General features: G+C 42.9%; 1 pseudogene; it reads left to right on the top strand.

The window, feature by feature from the left end:
- Positions 1–10,266: 10,266 nt before the first annotated feature.
- On the top strand, positions 10,267–10,534 carry LOC110595394 (annotated as a pseudogene).
- The last annotated feature ends 11,958 nt before the right edge of the window (positions 10,535–22,492 follow it).

Here is a 22,492-nt window from a genome sequence, read left to right as displayed (position 1 = left end):
AATAGAACAGAATAGAGTCCAGAAATAGACTTATGTGTGTTTAACACTTTGGCACAAAACAGACCAGACATGTGTGAGTGTATGTGTACACATACTACATACACGCACCCCACACATATCTTTGATATACTTGTACTGACAAAATAATTTTTTTCAACTTTATTTTTTAATTTTAGAGTTGTGGGTTACATGTGAGGATTTTTGTGAAGGTGAGGTTTGAACTTCTAGTGAGTTCTCTCCCCGCCAATAGTGGACATGGCACCTGACAAATTTTGTGTGTGTGTGTGTCGGAGTCTCACTCTGTCGCCAAGGCTGGAGTGCAGTGGCACACTGCTCACGGCCACTGCAGCCTCTAACTGCTGGGCTCAGATGATTCTTCTGCCTCAACCTTCCAAGTAGCTGGAACTACAGGTGTGCGCCACCATACCTGGCTAATTTTTTCATTGATTATAGAGATGAGGTCTCACCAAGTTGCCCAGGCTGGTCTCGAACTCGTGGGCTCAGGCAATCCTCTAACCTTGGCCTCCCAAAGTGCTGGAATTATAGGCGTGAGCCACCATGCCCAGCATTTTTTTTTTAAGTTGAGTCTCAATCTGTCTCCCAGACTGGAGTACAGTGGCAAGCTCATGGCCACCACAGTGTCAACTTGCTGGACTCAGGTGATCCTTCCACGTCAGTCTTCCAAGAAGCTGGAACTACAGGCACATGCCACCATACCCGGCTAATTTTTTGACTTATTGTAGAGATGAGGTCTCACCAATTTGCCCAGGCTTGTTTTGAACCTGTGGGCTCAGGCAGTCCTCTCACTTCGACCTCCCAAAGTGCTAGAATTATAGGTGTGAGCCACTGTGCCCAGCATTTTTTGATGACCATGCCAAAGTAATACAATGGGAAAGGAAAGTCTCTTCAATCCATGATGCTGCAACACCTGGATATTCATGTGGGGAAAAAATAAACCTCAGTGTCTTCTCTCACATATGCAAATTTTAGATGGATCACAGACCTAAAATCTAAGAATTAAACTATACAGATTCCAGAAGAAAACTGAACATCTTTGCAACTTTGAGTTAGGAAAAACATTGGGATAAAAAGACACTGATCATACAAGAAAAAGAATCTACAAATTGAACTTTATCAACCTAAATAACAGAAGAAGCCCTCTAAACAAAAAAAGGAACAGAGCATTGCAATGGGAATACACGTGACATTGTGAACTATGTGCCTGTTCAGAAAGGTAAAAGAAGACAAAGGGTTTTAAAGGGAAATATGAGGAGGACTACATAATTGTTTGAAAATAATTATCCTTGGCTATCAAGATGAGTAACAAGGGTGACGCTAATCTAGGGCTCGACCGGCAGTTGCTTGGCAGATGTCCTTGTGGAAGTATTTTTTGTGTAAAGCTGTGATAGCCTTTGTGTAAGGTTGTGGATTTTGCAATCTTTTGTGATAGTTTTTTTTGGGGGGGAGGTAGGTAGGTTACACAGGCTCTGTCACACAGGCTGCAGTGCAGTAGCATGATCATGACTCACCACAGCCTTGACCTCCTGGGTTCAAGCAATCCTTCTGTCTTGGCCTCCTGAGTAGTTGCGACTACATGTCTATGCCATCACGTCCAGCTTCCTGTCTTTTTTACAAAAGCCATCTACAAAAGTCTGTTTTTTGCTTTGGTTGTCTGAGCTTTTGAGGTCTTACACACACACAAAAAGTCTTTTCCCAGTGTTTTCTTCTGGTAGTTTCAGGTCATAGATTTATGTCTTTAATCCATCTTGAGTTGATTTTTGTATGTCGTGAGAGATAAAAGTTGAATTTTATTCTTCAGCATAGCATATCCGGTTTCCCATCATGATTTATTTAAAAGACTATGCTTTCCCCATTGTATGTTCTTGGCACCTTCATTGAAATTGGGTAGGCTGTAAGTGTGTGGGTTTATATCTAGGGTCTCTGTTCTGTTTTATTGGTCTCTGTGTCTGTTCTTATACCATGACTATTTTTATGCCATGCTGTTTTGGTTACTAAAGCCTTCCAATAGATTTTGAAGTCAGATAGTGTGATGCTTCCAGCTTTGTTCTCTTTGCTCAGGGTTGCTTTGGCTATTTGAAGTCTTTTGTGGTGCTGTATAAATTTTAGGATTGTTTCTTCTATTTCTGTGAAAAATTTCATCAGTATTTTGATAGGCATTGCATTGAATTTGTATATTGCTTTGGGTAGATTTGTCATTTAACAATATTAATTTTCCCAATTTATCAGCATTGATCACTGTTCTATAGTTGTTTTGTATAAATCTTACACTTCTTTGGTTAAATTGACTCCTACGTATTTTATACTTTTTGTAGCTATTGTAAATGGGATTGATTTCTTTTTCAGATTGTTCTTTATTGGTATATATAAATGGTACTGATTTTTGTATGTTGATTTTGTATCCTGCAACTTTACTGAATTTGTTGTCAGTTCTAATAGTATTTTGGTGAAGTCTTTAGGTTTTTTGTTTGCTTAAGTCAGGATTTCACTGTCACTCAGGCTAGAGTGCAGTGGCACGATCACGGCTCATTTCAGCCTTGACCTCCTGGGCTCAAGCAATCCTTCAGCCTTAGCTTCCCAAGTAGCTGGGACTACAGTCATGCACCACAACGCCTAGCAGATTTTTTTATTTTTTTTTTGTAGAGGCGAGGTCTCACTTTGTTGCCCAGGCTATCTTTCTCTTATCTAATTGTTCTGGTCACAACTTCTAGTATTATGCTAAATAAAAGTGGTAAAAGTGGGCAACCTTGTGTTGTTCCAGATCTTAGAAGAAAGGTTTTCATTTTTCTCCTCTAATATTAGCTGTGGTTTGTCAATATGACCTTTATTATTCTGAGGTATGTTCCAGTTTGTTGAGGGTTTTTATTATAAAGGGATATGGAGTTGTATCAAATGCTTTTCCAGCATCTATTAAAATATCCATATGGTTTTAATTATTTTTTTCTTCTAGTTTTTTATTGTTTGTACAAGTTTGTGGGGGTATATGTACATTTTGTTACATTGCATAGACTGCATAGTGGTCAAGTAAGGGCTTTCAGGACATTCAAGACCCAGAAAAATGTACATTGTACCTGTTAACTAATTATCATTCAGCTCCCTCCTACCCTTATGCCCTTCCAAGTTTCCACTGTCATGCCACCTTCTATATCCATGTGTATACATTTTTGAGCATCCACTTATAAGTGAGAACATGTGATATTTGACTTTCTGTGCCTGTCTTGTTTACTTAAGATCATGATCTCTGACCCCGAACGGTGACTTAGCCTATAATCCCAGCACTTTGGGAGACCGAGGTGAGAGGATTGCCTGAGTCCAGGGGTTCAAGACCAGTCTGGGCAACTTGGTGAGACCTCGTCTCTACAATAAATCACAAAAACTAGCCAGACGTGGTGGCATGCGTCTGCAGTTCCAGCTACTTGGAAGGCTGAGGCAGAAGGATCGTCTAAGCCCAGCAGGTCGAGGCTGCGGTGACTGTGAGAGTGCCACTGCACTCCAGCCTGGGCAACAAGAGTGAGACCCCAACTCAAAATAATAATAATAATAATAATAATAATAATAATAATAATCTCCATCAGTTCCATTTATGTTGCTGCAGAAGACGTTATTTAAAAAAATTTTTTTTTCTCTGTAGAGGTGAGGTCTTGCTATGTTGGTGTCAAATTCAGGCAGGTCTCGAACTCCTGGGCTCAAGCAATCCTCCCACCTCGGCCTCCCAAAATACTGGGATTATAAGGTGAGCCACTGCGCCCAGCCAGTGATTTCATTTTGTAAATGGCTGACTAGTATTCCATTGTGTATATATACTACATTTTCTTTTTCTTTTTTTTTTGAATCGGAATCTGCTCTGTCGCCCAGGCTGGAGTGTAGTGGGACACTCACAGCCACCGCAGCCTCAACCTGCTGGGCTCAGGCAATCCTTCTGCCTCAGCCTTCCAAGTAGCTGGCACTAGGCTTGCGCCACCATGCCCAGCTGATTTTTTGATTTATTGTAGAGGTGAGGTATCACCAAGTTGCCCAGGCTAGTCTTGAACCCACAGGATCCGGCAATCCTCTCACCTTGGCCTCCCAAAGTGCTGGGATTATAGGCATGAGCCACCGTGCCCGGATGCCATATTTTCTTTATTCATTCTTTACTCATAAGTTGATGGACAGTTAGGTTGATTCTATATCTGCTATTGGGAATAGTGCCTCAGGTTCAAGTGCGGGTATCTTGCTAATATATTGATTTTTTTCCCCTTTGGATAGATACCCAGGAGAGGGATTGCTGGATTAAATGTTAGTTCTACTTTTAGTTCTTCAAGAAATCTTCATATTGTTTCCATAGAGGCTGTACTAATTTAGATTCCCACCGACTGTGTATAAGAGCTCCCTTTTCTCCACATCCTCACCAACATCTACTGTTTTTTGTCTTTTTAATAATAGTCATCCTGACTGGGGTAAGATGATATTTCATTGTGATTTTCATTTGCTTTTCCCTGATGATTAGTGATGTTGAGCATTTTTAAATATAACTGTTGGCCTTTCGTATGTCTTCTTTTGAAAAATTTCTATTCAAGTTAGGCATGGTAGCTCATGCCTATAAGGCCAACACATTGGGAAGCTGAGGCAGAAGGATCACTTGAGTCCAGGAGTTCAAGAGCAGCCTTGGAAACACAGTGAGACCCTGTCTCTAGGAAAGAAAGACAGAGAGAGGGAAAGAGGAAGGGAGGAAGCGAGGAAAGTAGGGAGGAAGGGAAGGAGGGAAGGAGGGAAGGAAGGAAGGAAGGAAGGAAGGAAGGAAGGAAGGAAGGAAGGAAGGAAGGAAGGAAAAACAAACCTAGCCAGGCGGTTGCCGTGAGCCATAATTGCACCACCACACTCCAGCCTGGGTGACAGAAGAAAACCCCAACTTAAAAAGACAACAACGAGAGAGAGAGAGAGATTCATGTCCTTTGCCCAGTTTTGGGTTTCTGTTTTTCTGTTTTTATATTAGAAAATAGAGTTTATTTAGAAAGTAAATTTGAGAGAGAGAGAGAGAGAGAGAGAGGAGATTCACCTCCCCAAGGTAGGGAAGCAGGGGGCCACGCCAGGAAACATGGCCAGGATTATTTGTTTTTACTGTTGTTATTGAGATGTTTGAGTTCCTTTTATATTCTGGATATTAGTCCTCTGTCAGATGAATAGTTTGCGAATATTTTCTCTCCCTCGACAGGTTATCTCTTCACTGTGGGTTTTTTTTTTTTTTTTTAATAGTTGGAGTCTCATTCTGTCATCCAGGCTGGAGTGCAGTGGCACGCTCACGGCCACCGCAGTCTCAACCTGCTAGGCTCGACAATCCTTTCAACTCAGCATTCCAAGTAGCTGGAACTACAGGCATGTACCACCATGCCAGGCTAATTCTTTTATTTACTGTAGAGACATCTTGTCATGTTGCTCAGGCTGGTCTCAAACACCTGAACTCAGGCAATCCTCTCACCTCGGCCTCCCAAAGTGCTGGGATTACAGGCATGAGCTACTGTGCCCAGCCTCTTCACTGTGTTGTAGGTTGTATGTGTCCACAAATGTATCCATTTGTCCTAAATTTTCCAATTTTCAAATTTTTAAAAAATTGTAGTCTCACTCTGTCGCCCAGGCTGGAGTGCAGTGGCATGCTCACGGCCAACACAGCCTCAACCTGCTGGGCTTAGGTGATCCTTCCACCTCAGCCTTCCAAGTAGCTGGAACTACAGGTGCACGCCACCACGCCTGGCTAATTTTGTGATTTATTGTAGAGATGAGGTCTCGCCAAGTTGCCCAGGCTGGTCTTGAATCCATGGACTCAGATAATCCTCTCACCTCGGCTTCCCAAAGTTCTGGTATCATAGGCCTGAGCCACTGCACTAGGCTGGTTTTCCCATTTTTTAGCATATAGTTGTTCATAGTAGTCTCTAACAATTATTTGTATTTCTATGGTCTCTGCTATGTATTCTTTTTCATTTCTGATTTTATTTATTTGGTTCATCTCTTTTCTTAGTCTATCTAATGGTTTGTCAATTTTGTTTCTCTTTTTTAAAAAATCAGCATTTGATCGGTCGGTCTTCTGTATTGTTTTTTAGTCTCTATTTCACTTATTTCTGCTCCAACCGTTATTTTTTATTTCTTTATACTAATTTTGAGTTTGGTTTGTTCTTGCTTTTCTAGTATTTTGAGGTGTATTGTTAGGTGGTTTTTTTTTTTATTTCAAATAGGTCATGAAAGCATGTTAGGTCATTTATTTGAAGTCTTCCTACTTTAATGATATAGGCGTTTATTGCTACACATTTTCCTATTAGTACTGATTTTGCTGTAGTCCATAGATTTTGGTGTGCTCTATTTCTGTTTTCATTTGTTTCAATACATTTTTAAATTTCCTTCTTAATTTCTTCACCGGCCCATTAGTTGTGCAGGAGTATGGTATTTAATTTCCATATATATAGTTATTTTGCCAGATTTCTCTTGTTATTTATTTCTAGTTTTATTCCATTGTGATCAGAAAAGGTATTTGATATGATTTCTACTATTTTTTGTGGCCTAAGATATGATCTATTCTGCAGACTGTTTCTTATGCTGATGGTGAAAATAATATGTATTCTGCAGCAGTTGGGTGACATGTTCTGTAAATGCCAGTTAGGCCTATTTGGTGTGTAATTTAACTGCAGTGTTTCTTTGTTGATTTTCTGTCTGGATGCTCTGTCCATTACTGTGAGTGGGGTGTGCTGTCCCCTACTATTGTATATTGCAGTCTGTCTCTTCCTTGAGATCTATTAATGTTCACTTTACATACTTGGGTGCTCTGGTGTTGGGTGCATAGACATTTACATGTGTTTTACCTTCTTGCTGATATCTCTTTATCATTAGATAGTGGTCTTCTTTTGTCTCTTTTTACAATCTTTGATTTTTAATCTATTTTATCTGATAGAAGTATAGCTACTACTTCTCTTTTTTTGTTTCCAGTTGCATGGAAAATTTTTTCTACCCTTTACTTGCAGTCTGTGTGTGTCTTTACAGGTAAAGTAGGTTTCCTGAAGGCAGCAAATAGTTGTGTCTTGTGTCTATATCCATTCAGCCACTCTTTGCCTCCTAATTGAATAATTGAGTCCATCTACATTTGGTATTATTATTGGCAAGTACTGACTTACCCTTTTTTCTGCTTATTTTCTGATTGTTTTATAATTTCTCTTTTTTTACCATGTTTTTTTTTTTGAGTCAGAGACTCACTTTGTCACCCAGGCTGGAGTACAGTGGTACGCTCATGGCCACCACAGTCTTGACCTGCTGGGCTCAAGCAATCCTTCCAACTCAGCCTTCCAAGTAGCTGGAACTACAGGTGCGTGCTACCATGCCCGGCTTATTTTTTTGATTTACTGTAGAGATGAGGTCTTACCAAGTTGCCCAGACTGGTCTCGAACCCCTGAGCTCAGGCAATCCTCTCAACTCGGCCTCCCAAAGTACTGGGATTACAGGCTTGAGCCACCACGCCCAGCCAAAGATTATAGTTGTGAGCCACTGTATTTGGCCTATTTTTTTTTTTTTCATTAATCAGTATTTTTTATTATGGTTTTGTGGGGTACAGTTAAGGGTTAGGTGTACAATTACGTTTCATTCAGGCACCCTGTTATTTGGCCTAATTTTCTATCTGTTATAGATGATCAATTTTGCTTTATTTTGTTATTTATTTTATTTTATGAGTTGAAATCTCACTCTGTTTCCCAGGGTGGGGTGCAGTGGTATGATCACGATTCACCAAAGCCTTGACCTCCTGGGCTAAGGGAATCTTTCTGCCTTAGCCTCCCCTGTAGCTGGGACTACAGACATGTGCCACCATGCCTGGCTAATGTTTTTGGCTTTTTGTAGAGACAAAGTCTTGCTATGTTGCCTAGGCTGTTCTCAAAGTCTTGGAATAAAGCAATCCTCTTACTTCAGCCTCCCAAAGTGCTGAGATTACAGGCATGAGCCACCACACCCAGCCTATTTTTATTCTTTTTTCTTTTTTACCATCTGACTGTGTATTTCCTGTCTTTGAGCTCATTGATCTTTCCTCTACTTGATTCATTCTGCCGTTGAGAGCCTTGAATGATTTCTTCAGTTCAGCAAATATAGTCAACCCTAGTTGACTAAGATTTCTGTTTGATTTTTTTTTTTAAACTTTCAATCTCTTTTTAAAATTTCTCTGATAAACTTCTGAATTGCTTTGCTCTGTTAACTTGAAGTTCATTAAGTTTCCTTAAAACTTCTATTTTGAATTCCTAGTTAGGGAGTTCACATATCACTCTCTCATTAGGATCATTTCCTGGTTCTTTGCTTTGTCTGTTTAAGAAGATATGGCTCCCTGATTGCTGTTATTTCTTGTGGAGGTACATCTATGTCTTTGCATTGAAATACTAGTTATTGGTTGAGTTCAGTGGCTCAGCCTGTAATTCCAGCACTTTGGGGAGGCCAAGGCGAGAGGATTGCAGAGTCCAGGGTTTCGAGACCAGCCTGGGCAACTTGATGAGACCTTGTCTCTACAATAAGTAAAAAAATTAACCAGATGTGGTAGTGCATGCCTGTAGTTCTAGCTACTTGTAAGGCTGAGGCAGAATGATCACCTGAGCCCACCAGGTCGAGGCTGCGGTGGCCATGAGCATGCCACTGCACTCCAGCCTGTGTGACAGAGTGAGACTCTGACTCAAAAAAAGAAAAGAAAAGAAATATTTATTCCAGTTTCTGTCTGACTTTTTTGGTTTTAAGGTTGTGTTTGCTTATAGAATCTCTGTAATTTATCTGTTAATTTTCTTTCTTTTTTTTTCTGCTAGATTGCTGCCTCCTCTTTGACACTATATGGCATTCTAACCCCCAGGTTTGCCTCAGTTCTAGCAAATTATAGAGTGCTGCTTGCCCTGAATGGGGGAGAGCCTACAGGGAGTTTGTGCCTAGGAGACCTGTGGAACAAACCTCATACAGCGTGGTGCCACCACACAGCCACGCTGACATGGTATCTCCTTTGGCAAGTTACAGAACTGAGTTTTCAGGGCTGTGGATGGTAGTCCTGCCTTCCTTCTTGGACTCTGGCTGTCTTCAGGGATATTTCTCCTTTCAGGAACTCCCAGTGCTTCCTGTAGGTGAGGCAGGGACAGGTCTTCTGCCAGGGAACTCAAGATAGTGGGGAAGCTGGCTGTCCACCTTGATCTCACTTTTTCCAGTGTAGAAATTGTGAGTAGTGGGAAATTTTCTGTGCATTTGATACTAGGCAGATTGGTAGGAGGGGTATTGTGGATATGGAAGTATGATTTCCTTACCATCTTCTCAGAATGTTTTCACTTCTCTGTAGCCCCAGGAAATGTCTCATCCTCATATCTGAGTTCTGGAATATTGCTGGTGATCATCTAGATATTGTATATTTGGTTTTTGTTTTCTGTTAAGGGGGTCGGGAGATGAAGTCAGCATGATTCTATGCCACCATTTTGGAACCAGAAGTTTTCTGTGCAGGCTTTTATTTTATTTTATTTCATCTATTTATTTATTTTTTTGAGTTGGGGTCTCACTCTGCTGCCAGGCCAGAGTGCAGTGACATGCTCACGGCTACCACAGCTTCAACCTGCTGGGATCAGGTGGTCCTTCTACATCAGCCTTCCAAGTAGCTGGAACCACAGGTGTGTGCTACCACGCCTGGCTAAGTTTTTTTATTTATTGTAGAGACAAGTTCTCGCCAAGTTGCCCAGGCTGGTCTTGAACCCCTGGACTCAGGCAATCCTCTCACCTCCGCCACTCACAGTGCTGAGACTACAGGCGTGAGTCACTATGCCCAGCCAGGCATGTATTTTTTTTTTTTTTTTTGAGTTGGAGTCTCACTCTGTCGCCCAGACTGGAGTGTAGTGGCCGCTCCCGGCCACCGCAGCCTCGACCTGCTGGGCTCCGGCGATCCTTCCGCCTCAGCCTTCCAAATAACCGGAATTACAGGCATGCGCTACCATGCCCGGCTGATTTTTTGATTTATTGTAGAGATGAGGTCTCGCTGCCCAGGCAGGTCTCGAACCCGCGGGCTCAGGCAATCCACTCACCTCAGCCTCCCAAAGGCGCAGGATTACAGGCTGAGCCACCAAGCCTGGCTCAGGCATGTATTTTTAAAATAGCATCATAGCGGATCCTGGCTGCGAGATGAAGAACCTGGGGCCGTGAGAGGTGAAATGATGAGTTACCCAAGTCACACAGCTAATTAAGTAGCAGAGCTGGGATTAGAACTCAGGTTTCCTGCCTCCCGAGATTGTTAAAATGAGTCTTCGGAAACAAACCCCCTAGTGACTTCTTAAAGCAAATCATCGGAAGGCCAGTTGTGGTAAAATTAAATTCTGGAGTGGATTATCGAGGGATCCTGGCTTGCCTGGATGGCTACATGGATATCGCCCTGGAGCAAACAGAAGAATATGTGAATGGCCAGCTGAAGAAGAAGTACGGGGATGCATTTATCCGAGGAAACAATGTGTTGTACATCAGCATATAGAAGAGAAGGATGAGCCAGGCTCGGTGGCTCAGCCTGTAATCCTGCGCCTTGGGAGTCTGAGGTGAGTGGATTGCCTGAACCCATGGGTTCGAGACCCGCCTGGGCAACTTGGTGAGACCTCATCTCTATAACAAATAAAAAAATTAGCTGGGCATGGTAGCGGGCGCCTGTAGTTCCAGCTACTTGGAAGGTTGAGGCAGAAGGATTGCCGGAGCCCAGCAGGTCGAGGCTGCGGTGGCCAGGAGTGCCCACTGCACTCCAGTCTGGGCGACAGAGTGAGACTCCGACTCAAACAAAAAAAAGAGAAGGATGTGAAGACACCAAGAGAGCAGTTCTTCTCCTAGTTGGACATATTTTTTATGAAGTTTTTTCTATTTTTCATTTTTTTTGCGACATAATTTTTCCTGTTTTTGTATAGTAGTTGATTTTTTTCACTGACATGAGTAAGATAAATATGTAAAATTGTGGATTTAATTGCGATATGATCTTTCACATTTAAGTTTCAGTTGTTTCTTTTACCTCTGCATCAGTGTACAAAATGCTAAAAGAATAAAAAAGACAAAATCTCTCTCTTCCTACAAGATTAAAAAAAAATAGCATCATCAAAACAAAAACACAACAACAAAAAACCAGTATCATGTTTAATACATTTTCAACTATTATATATATAAGTATAATATATATAAGTATATATCAGTCGGGCTGGGTGGCTCAGCCTGTAATCCCGCGCCTTTGGGAGGCTGAGGTGAGTGGATTGCCTGAGCTCATGGGTTCAAGACCCACCTGGGCAACTTGGTAAGACCTCATCTCTACAATAAATCAAAATGAGCCGGGCGTGGTAGCACGCGCCTGTAATTCCAGCTACTTGGAAGGCTGAGGCAGAAGGATAGCCAGAGCCCAGCAGGTCGAGGCTGCGGTGGCCGGGAGCGGCCACTGCACTCCAGTCTGGGTGACAGGGTGAGACTCCAACTCAAAAAAAAAAAAAAAAGTATATATATGTGTAACATCATAAAACATTACTTGTATCATTTTTTTTTGAGTCTCTGTGCCCAGGATGGAATGCAGTGACACGCTTATGGCCACCGTAGCCTTGACCTACTATGTTCAGGTGATCTTTCCAAGCTTCAACCTTCCAAGTAGATGGAACTACAGGAATGTGCCACCATGCCTGGCTAATCTTTTATTATTATTATTTATTGTAGAGATGAGGTCTCACCAAGTTTCCCAGGCTGGTCTCGAACCTCTGGACTCAGGCAATTCTCTTGCCTCGGCCTCCCAAAGTGCTGGGATTATAGGTGTGAGCCACCATACCCAGCCAAGTCCCAACCCTTTCTACATGGAGATGCTGACACTGCCACTGTCAGGCTGTGTTACCTCAGGCCCATGATTGGGTATGTGACTTAGGCCCAGCCAGTCAATGGACTGTGTGCACCTGGACCCCAGTGATGGGTTCAAGGATGGTATGTGATACCAGAGTAATGAGAACCCACCCAGGGCTTCTGCTGGAAGTATAGAGGAGTTGCTGCTTCTTCAGAGTTTGTTGTCTTGATTGTAAAGCATGGGCTTTAGAGCTTGCATTTGGAATTTCCTCTTTAACACTTACTGGCCATGTGACCTTCCAAAATTCTTTCATATCTCATATATTTGGCTTCTTTATTTGTAAACCAGAGCAATAATAATTTCTACCTTATAGGATCATGGGTTTCATATGACATAACACATATGAAACACTAAATGCTAAGCCTGGGACTAACAAATCATTCTATGACGTTAATTGGTTGTTGTGACACAGTCCACAACCAGAGAGGTGGAGAAAGCAAGCTTCCATCTAGTTAGTCCACAGCATTACTGTTCTCTCACCAAATAATACACATCTGTCCTTTTCCACTGTGAGTATACTGATCAATTGGGCATCACAAGATGATGACTGTATCCTGGAGTATTCTTGAAAACTCCCTATTTCAAATATTTGATCCTGTTGACAGAAAACAAGTTGCAGTTTCTGGTTAAAGGAACATAATTCCTGTCCATCTATGATAGGAATAACCCTGAACCATTTCTTGGGGACTGTGTTATGAGTCACGCCAGCAGGAAGGGTGATTGGTGCTGGGCCAATCTTGTGTCAGGCAGGACTCAGCTGGTTGCCAAGTGACAGAAAACCCACTTGAAACAAACGAGAACTAGCCACAGTTTAGTTCTAATTCACAAGGACTGAGAGTCAGTAAGGCCTTCCTCCCCTTAGAGCACAAGTGGGCAAACTTCTCTGGGAAGGAACCGGATAGTAGATATCTTAACCTTAGCAGAACATGGGTCTCTGTTGCAACCCTGCTATAGTAGCATGAGAATGAGCATGACTGCATTCCAATACAATTTTATTTATAAAAACAGGTGGTAGGCTGGATTGGGCCCATGGCCTGTGGTTTGCTGACCCCTGACTTTAGAGGAAAACCAGAGTACAATTACACTGGTAATTATACCAGAGAAGGAATTGAATAAAGGTGGCAAAAATACAAAAAAAGAAAAAAGGCCCTTTATAAGCCCTAAATTCTCCGGGCATAATCTGTCTTTTCTTTCTTTTTTTTTCCTTTTCTTTCTTTTTTTTTTTTGAGTTGGAGTCTCACTCTGTTGCCCAGACTGGAGTGCAGCGGCCCCTCCCGGCCACCGCAGCCTCGACCTGCTGGGCTCCGGCGATCCTTCCGCCTCAGCCTTCCGAGTAGCCGGAACTACAGGCGTGCGCTACCACGCCCGGCTGATTTTTTGATTTATTGTAGAGATGAGGTCTCGCTGCCCAGGCAGGTCTCGAACCCGCGGGCTTAGGCAATCCACTCACCTCAGTCTCCCAAAGGCGCAGGATTATAGGCTGAGCCACCGAGCCCAGCTATCTTTTCTTTCTTAAACAAAAGAAAGTGAGGTGACTAGCCTGGGCCAGGGGTCTAGTCTATTTGGATGGAACAAAAAGAGGCTCTTTCTCTCTGTGGATCTACTTAGCATATCAGGGGCTCAACCCTAGGGCCTTAAAGAAAGATATAGTGCATACTAGGAGCTTGTTGCAACTCCAACTCAAATGAAAAAATAAAAATACAAGTTGCTATCTTTTGTGCCCACTCTAATTTCTTAGGCCAACCTCTTGACCTATGATTCTCCATGGATCAAGACCCTTGGACTTTCAATGATACAAGATGATGTATTATGGATTACTTATCTTCCAGATGTGCCTTATTGCTGTCATGATGCATGTGTTTTTATTAGTTAGATTCACAAGATGTCTTAGATGTGTGTACTGATCATGCTTTAGAATGTCTTTGTCAGAGGCCAGGCATGATGGCTCATACCTGAATCCCAGCACTTTAGGAGGCCGAGGTGAGAGGATTGCCTGAGCCCGCAGGTTCAAGACCAGCCTGGACAACTTGGCGAGACCTCATCTCTGCAATAAATCAAAAAATTAGCTGGGCATGGTGGCACATGCCTGTAGTTCCAGCTACTTGGAAGGCTGAGGCGGAAGGATAGCCTGAGCCCAGCAGGTAGAGGCTGTGGTGGCAGGGAGCATGTCACTGCCCTCCAGCCTGGGTGACAGAGTGAGACTCCAACTCAAATGAAAAAATAAAAAATAATAGAATATCTTTGTCACATAAACACATATAACATTGACAAAAATATTCTAAAGATTTCATCATGGGCAAATATTAAATAGCTTGAGGAATCTTGTGTTGCGCAAATGTAGTCTGTGGTACCTATGAGTTAAATATAAGGAAGAATAAGGAAACTGTGTGGACAAACTCTGGAAGCTGAAGTCATCCTAAAGATGAGATGTCAGAGGGTTTCTGAAGGAGTGATCTTGGAGCTGGCCAGTGGAGCGTTGCTTCTGCATCCTTAAAGTCTTGGAACTATCCCACCTCTGCAGCATCTGCTATGACAAGAGCCTTCCAACAGTTAAATCTCTGTTCTCTGATAGCGAGAGATGAAGTATTCAAAGCATAAATTCCTGTAGTGGAGCCGACATAGTGGACACCTCAAGACTGTCAGGACACACAGGGAAGATTCAACACTGTTTGTTATTCCTGGGCTATTCAGCTACTGACTGATGTCCAGGATCAAGTCAGAGAGGACCTAGAACCTTAGGAGTTTCAGCTGTAAGTCATATGTCCTTTAACCAAGGAGTTTAGAAAAGAATGGGAGCCGGGCTTGGTGGCTCAGCCTGTAATCCCGTGCCTTTCGGAGGCTGAGGTGAGTGGATTGCCTGAGCCCGCGGGTTCGAGACCCGCCTGGGCAGTGAGACCTCATCTCTACAATAAATCAAAAAATCAGCCGGGCGTGGTAGCGCATGCCTGTAATTCCGGCTACTCGGAAGGCTGAGGCAGAAGGATGGCTGGAGCCCAGCAGGTCGAGGCTGCGGTGGCCGGGAGCGGCCACTGCACTCCAGTCTGGGCGACGGAGTGAGACTCCAACTCAAAAAAAAAGGAAAAGAATGGGATAGAATGTTACCATGTTGCTTTGACATGCCACAGCTACTCATATTAACAGGCTTGTTTGGAGAGCCTGGGGATTGAGAGGGTTGGGAGCTAGGGACCAGGTATACCAGAATCAATCTTTAGACTGCTGGACAAGACCCAAACCTTGGAAACTCAAGTCCAGCTGCAATCAGTTGCCCAGAGGGGAAATCCAGTTCTCAGGAACATCAGGATGAGTATATAAGGCTTGGTTCTGGGCTGTCTTTAGGTGGATGTTTCACTAAAAGAGCACTTGCATTTCCTCAGGGTATAGACTACACAAGCATTCTCCTTGATTGAATCTTGTGTCTTCTAAAGTTAAATAGTTCCCTTTAAATAGATCCCCATTTTATAGGTGTGGGTCTACTGTTACATTATAGCTTTCAGGACTTAAATTCTTTAATGTGGACAATGGATGTTTCACAATGCATAAATGGCTATCTTTTTTAAGTTCCGAGCCCCTTTCTATATGGAGATGCTGGCACTGCCATTATCAGGTTGTTATAGGTGAGAATGACCCTACCTAAGACGCATGATTAGGCTTGTGACTCAGGCCTAGTCAGTCAATGCATGATAAGCACCTTGACCCCAGTGATGGGTTCAAGGATGGCATGTAACCCATCCCTAATAATGTAAAAATGAAAGCAGTCACTACTTTTTTGGCAAGTAAAATGTTTCAACATGAGATCCTTGGTAGTGAAGAGGTTAAGAAATCACTGATGTCCACTCTGTTGGACTATATTTCTTTTAAACACATTTTGGTTCTGTTCCCTAATCCTGGTGTGCCAACAGGGACATATTGCTTTTCTAGAGTTCCTTTTCAGGGATTTAGGTCATTATTTCAGACCCTCCAGATCTTAGATTTTGCTCAAAAGATCAAGAGGCACTTCCTTCATTCAATAAATTTTTTTTTTTTTTTTTGAGTTGGAGTCTCACTCTGTCGCCCAGACTGGAGTACAGTGGCCGCTCCCGGCCACCGCAGCCTCGACCTTCTGGGCTCCGGCGACCCTTCCGGCTCAGCCTTCCAAGTAGCTGGAACTATAGGTGCACGCTACCATATCTGGCTAATTTTCTGATTTATTGTAGAAATGAGGGCTCACCAAGTTGACCAGGTGAGTCTTGAACCCGCGGGCTCAGGCAATCCACTCACCTCAGCCTCCCAAAGGCGCAGGATTACAGGCTGAGCCACTGAGCCCGGCTTCAATAAATATTTATTTAGGTTCTACTGCGTATCAGTGTTTTATGCACTAGAAACTTAACTTTGTAATCTGTTTTCATGCACTGTGCATATATATTGCCCATTGCCCACAGCATTGTTGGTATAAGAAATAACTTAAAACAATCCAAACATCTATCAGTAGAAGATTGGGTAAGGGTTCATCCAAACAACAAAACTTTAAGATTAAAAAGACACTTCTACACTGTTGGTGGGAGTGTAAACTAGTACAGCCTCTGTGGAAAACAGTGTGGCAGTTCCTAAAAGTTCTAAAAATCAACCTTCCATATGACCCCATAATCCCCCTACTGGGAACATACCTGGAAAAACTCAAATCACTCTATAAAAAAGATACTGCACACGTATGTTTATCACAGCATTGTTCGCAATAGCAAGAACATGGAACCAACCGTGCTGCCCATCAAAAGAGACCTGGATTTTTTAAAATGTGGTACATATACCCAATGGAATATTATGCAGCCATAAAGAAGAACCAAATCATGAACCTCACAGCAACCTGGATGGAATTAGAGTCTATAATACTGAGTGATCTTTCACAGAAACAAAGAACTAAATATCATATGTTCTCATAAGTGGAACTTGAACAACTATCATAATACTGTAAGAAAAGGATTGACAGTAGTGGGAAACTGCGGGGGGATGGGGAGTGGGATTGACAGTAGTGGAAATCTGCCTGGGGAAGGGGGGGTACACCTCATCAGCAAGGATACCTGCACAACGAATATTTGTGTACCTAATCCTGAATTGTACCCCACAATTTTAAAATAAAAAAAATAAAAGTTAAACAACAACAAAAAGAAATAGACATTTATGTATCAGTATGCAAATATGTCAAAGGTTTAATAAGACCAGAAGTTGCAAAAATAAGTAATTATATCTATCCCATTGTTCTGTACACCAGCGGTCCCCAACCTTTTTGGCATCAGGGATTGGTTTTGTGGGAGACAATTCTTTGATGGATGAGGAGGAGGGGGTTGGTTTCAGGATGATTCAAGTACATAATATTTATTATGCACTATGTTTCTATTATTATTACATTGTAATATTTAATGAAATAATTATACAACTCACCATAATGCAGAATCAGTAGAAGCCCTGAGCTCGTTTCCCTGTAGCTAGATGGTCCCATCTCGGGGTGATGAGAGACAGTGACACCCGAAGTGTGTTGCTTATGTCCAGTGTACTCTGTAATCTCGTTTTGATTGTTGTCACTGCAGAAAACCCTACTTCATAAAGACGGAATGTTGGAAATGGAAGCAGGCTTTTCTTTTCTTTTTTTTTTTTTGAGTTGGAGTCCCACTCTGTCGCCCAGACTGGAGTGTAGTGGCCACTCCTGGCCACTGCAGCCTCGACCCGCTGGGCTCTTGCGATCCTTCTGCTTCAGCCTTCCAAGAAGCTGGAACTACAGGCGCGCGCTACCACGCCCGGCTAATTTTTTTTGATTTATTGTGGAGATGAGGTCTCGCTGCTCAGGCGGGTCTCAAACCCGCGGGCTCAGGCAATCCACTCACCTCAGCCTCCCAAAGGCGCGGGATTACAGACTGAGCCACCCAGCCCGGCTGGAAGCAGGCTTTTCAGTGCTGGTTTGGCAGGAGGTGGAGCTCAAGTAGTAACGCGAGCAATGGGAAGCGGCTGTAAATACAGATGAAGCTTCACTCGCTGGCTCTGCTTACCTCCTGCTGTGCCACCCAGTTCCTAACAGGCCGCGGTCCAATATGTTGGGGACTCCTGTTGTACACACAGGGGAAACTGGTAAAGGTTATTGCATCCAGGAAAAAGAACAGGGTGGAGAGAATTTAGTTCTATATGCTATTTTTTTGTTTGATTTTGAGTTGGAATCTCACTCTGTCGCCCAGGCTGGGGTGCAGTGGCAAGCTCACAGCCACCACATCCTCGACCTGCTGGGCTTAGGCAGTCCTCCCACCTCAGTTTTCCAAGTAGCTGGAACTACAGGCACGCGCCACCATGCTCGGCTAATTTTCTGATTTATTGTAGAGATAAAGTCTCACCAAGTTGCGCAGGCTGGTCTTGAAACCCGGGACTCAGACAATCTTCTCACCTCGGCCTCCCAAAGTGTTGGAATTATAGGCATGAGCCACCATGCCTGGCCTGATTTTTTTTCAATTGTCATGTGTTGCCTTCCTAACAGAAAAAAATAATTTGTACACTATTTGTAGATCAAAGAATGGATTAGCTATTCACATATAGAATGGTACAGTACATCACTAATGGGAGACTCTCAATCCATCACTGGCAAGAGCTTTCTGGGGTCCCTTTCTTCCAATAGCTGGAAAGTCAGGTCTTCTAGCATCTTTATCCTGAATCATTATGGTACTGTCTTTCAGTCCACTTTAACCAGTGATTTAACTGAACTTTAGGAAATCAAAAACAAATCATGAATCATACCAACAGCATCTCTAGAAGTTTGTGCCAGATGATGTGGGCTTCAGAAATTTATCAAGTATCTTGCAGCTGAATATCATTTAATCACAAGACTTTGGGAGTAAATATGACATGCATCTCTTTGTGATTAAACTCTGGCTATTTGTACTCCTATTAATGTGTTTACTTAACACTGAAGTAACATAAAACCTCCAAGGTACTAAGCCCAAAAGGAACTTTGTGTAAGGCAGTTGACAGAGAGAGGCAAAAAAATGAAGGGGAGGCTGGGCTCGGTGGCTCAGCCTGTAATCCCAGCACTTTGGGAGGCTGAGGTGAGTGGATTGCCTGAGCCCGCGGGTTCGAGACCCGCCTGGGCAGCGAGACCTCATCTCTACAATAAATCAAAAACTCAGCTGGGCGTGGTAGCGCACGCCTGTAATTCCGGCTACTCGGAAGGCTGAGGAGGAAGGATCGCCGGAGCCCAGCAGGTCGAGGCTACGGTGGCCGGGAGCGGCCACTGCACTCCAGTCTGGGCGACACAGTGAGACTCCAACTCAAAAAAACAAAAAAACAAAAAAACAACAACAACAAAAGAAGGGGGTATAGTCAGTACTTGCTGGGGCAAACAACACAAGACCTCATTGATACAATTGTTGAATAGTAACTTCATGTCAGCTTCTCAAATAAGTTATCAGTTACTAGAGAGGATCTACAATGTCTACTTCTTCCCCAGAGCCAGATAACAGTTGTAAGCAGCTATTATATCACAATGAACACTAAAGGCCATCTCCAGCATTGTATATTTTGGTTAAAATTCTTTGTATGAACCAGGCACAGTGGCTCACGCCTATAATTCCAGCACTTTTGAGAGGCTGAGGCAAGAGGATTGCCTTAGTTCAGTGGTTTGAGACCAGCCTGGGCAACATGGCAAGACCTCATCTCTACAATAAATCATAAAATTAGCTGGGCATGGTGGTGCATGCCTGTGGTTCCAGCTACTTGGAAGGCTGAGGTGGAAGGATTGCCTGAGCCCAGCACATCGAGACTGCGATGGCCATGAGCATGCCGCTACACTCCAGCCTGGTGAACAGAGTGAGACTCCTACTCAAAAAAAAACAAAAACAAAAACAAAAAAAAAACTTTGGATGGCACCAAAAGCTCAAGTGACCAAAAAAAAGATAAATTAGACTTAGTAAAAAATTGAAAACTTGGTACTGTAAAGGATACTATCAAGAAAATGAGACAACTATGGAATGAAGAAAAATATTATACATTAAGTATCTGGACCAAGCACGGTGGCCCACACCAGTAATCCCAGCATTTTGGGAGGCCAAGACAGGAGGATCGATTGAGCCCAGGAGGTCAAGGCTGAGGTGAGCTGCAATCATGTCACTCTGCTCCTTCCTGGGCAACAGAGTAAGACTCCAACTCAAAAAGAAAAAGAAAAAAGTATCTGATAAGAGATAAATTGTGTTATATTCATACAATGGACTCTTAGCAATAACAAGAAATGAGCTATCATGCCAAGAAAAGACACGGATGACTCTTAAATGCATATTGCTGAGTGAAATGGCTGCATACTATAGGAGTCCAATTATATGAAATTCTGAAAAAAGCAAAACTGTAGGAAATAGTTGTTATGGATTCAGGAGGAGAAGGGAGGAGCTAAAAAGGTGAAGCCCAGGGGATTTTGGGGGGTGGTGAAACTCTTCCATTTGATACTTTAATAACAGACATAGGACACTACCCATTTGTCAAAACCCATTGAGCTTTATATCACAAAGGGTAAATTTTTATGTATGCAGACTTTTTTTTTGAGTCAGAGTCTCACTCCATCACTCAGGCTGGAGTGTAGTGACACACTCATGGCACCCCAGCATCGACCCTCTGGGATCCGGTGATCCTTCCGCCTCAGCCTTCCAAGTAACGAACTACAGGTGCACTACCACGCCCAGTTAATTTTTTTTTGTTGTTGATATATTGTAGAGACGGGAGTCCCGCCAAGTTGTCCGGGCTGGTCTCGAACCCACGCAATCCACTCACCCCGGCCTCCTAAAGTGCTGGGATTACAGCACTTTGGGATTATAGCCGAGCCCGGTCTCCCAAAGTGCTGGGATTATAGCCGAGCCCGGCCTATGAATGCAGACTTTTAAGAAATAATTTAGGAGGTAGGGCATGGAATGCAGAAAACAACAGCTTAATCTAACCAGAAACATGAAAAAATCTCACTGAAGGGAATGGGTTAAAGATACTAAGTAAGTAACTTTGGAAATTGTGTCTGTAACCCACCATAGTCTAGTTGCTTCCTGGGTGGATAGAGGCTAACCCTAACACTGCTACATCTTGTTACTGGAATTGAATAATTAAGCAAATGGAGGGAAGTTGGTGGGAGCCAATAACACTACACAGATTCATTTGCACAAGCAGCTCCATTAACAACAATTTTGCACAAGAAAGACTATTAATTAGGAACATGTCAAATTTTAAATAGAGGGTCATTTTGCAATATATCTGACCAGAATTGTCTAGGTCATAAAAGCCAAGAAAAATCTAAGAATTTTCCAAAGTCACTTAGGTCAGTATCTTTCCCCCACTCCCTTCAGTGAGATTGTTTCATGTTTATATAATATAGTTACATTAAGCTGTTGAATTCTGCATACCACGCCCTACCTTCTAAATGATTTCTTAAAATCTACATACATAAAGGTTTAATCTTTGTGTCACAGGTAAAGGGAGCCTATGCAGATATGATAACATATGGTATCTTGGAACAGAAAAAGGACATTAGATAAAATTTCTTCAAAAAATATATACAAAAGGCCAATTAAGCAAGAAGAAACGTAACATCATTAGTCATCAGGGAAATGCAAATAAAAACCCACTTCATATGCTAGGATGGCTATAATCAGAAAGATAATGTGGTAAGAAGTAAAATGGTGGTCGGGCTTGGTGGCTCAGCCTGTAATCCCAGCACTTTGGGAGGCCAAGGAAGTGGACTGCCTGAGCCCACAGGTTCGAGACCAGCCTGGGGCAACTTTATGCGCCCTTGTCTCTACAAAAAAAATAAAAAAATTAGCTGGGTGTGGTAGTGCACACCTGTAGTTCCTGCTACTTGGAAGGCTAAGGTGGAAGGATTGCTAGAGCCCAGGTTGCAGCTGGGGTGGGGTGCGTGTGCCACTGCACTCCAGCCTGGGCGGTGGAGTGAGGCTTTGACTCAAAAAAAAAAAAAAGTAAAATGGTGCAGACGCTTTGGGTAAATCTGGCAGTTCAAGAGGTTAAACGTAGCCTTATGACCCAATTGCTTACTCTAGTCTGCACCAACTGGGCTCAGGCGATCCTTCCACCTCAGCCTCCCGAGTAGCTGGAACTACAAGCACAGACCGCCACATCTGGCTAATTTTTATTTTTTTTTGTAGAAACAAGGTCTTGCTATGTTGCCTAGTCTGATTCCAAGCCCCTGGGATTGAGACTCCTGCTTCAGCCTCCCAAAATGCTGGTATTACAGGTATGAGACACCTCACATGGCTGGGGTAAAAATCTTTAAAAGGGGGGAAAAAAACCCAAATGAGAAAAAAACCCTCAAATGTTCACCAATGAATGTGCAAAAAAAAAAATGTATATCCATACAATGTAGTATTATTTGGCAATAAAAACATAGCCATGTGCTGTATGATGGTTTTTCAGACAGCAATGGATTGCGTGTGTAATGGTGGTCTCACATTATAATGGAGCTAAAAAATTCCCACTGCTTAGTGATGTCTTGATGATCCTGACCATGTGTAGGCTTAGACTAATGTATCTTTTTATTTTTTTGAGTTGGAGTCTCACTCTTTCGCCCAGACTGGAGTGCAGTGGCCGCTCCTGGCCACCGCAGCCTCGACCTGCTGGGCT

Source organism: Carlito syrichta, unplaced genomic scaffold (genome assembly GCF_000164805.1).
Source record: "Carlito syrichta isolate Samal-C Ts95f unplaced genomic scaffold, Tarsius_syrichta-2.0.1 Scaffold301634, whole genome shotgun sequence".
Lineage (NCBI taxonomy): Eukaryota > Metazoa > Chordata > Mammalia > Primates > Tarsiidae > Carlito > Carlito syrichta.
This window is presented reverse-complemented; position numbering and strand designations above follow the sequence as displayed.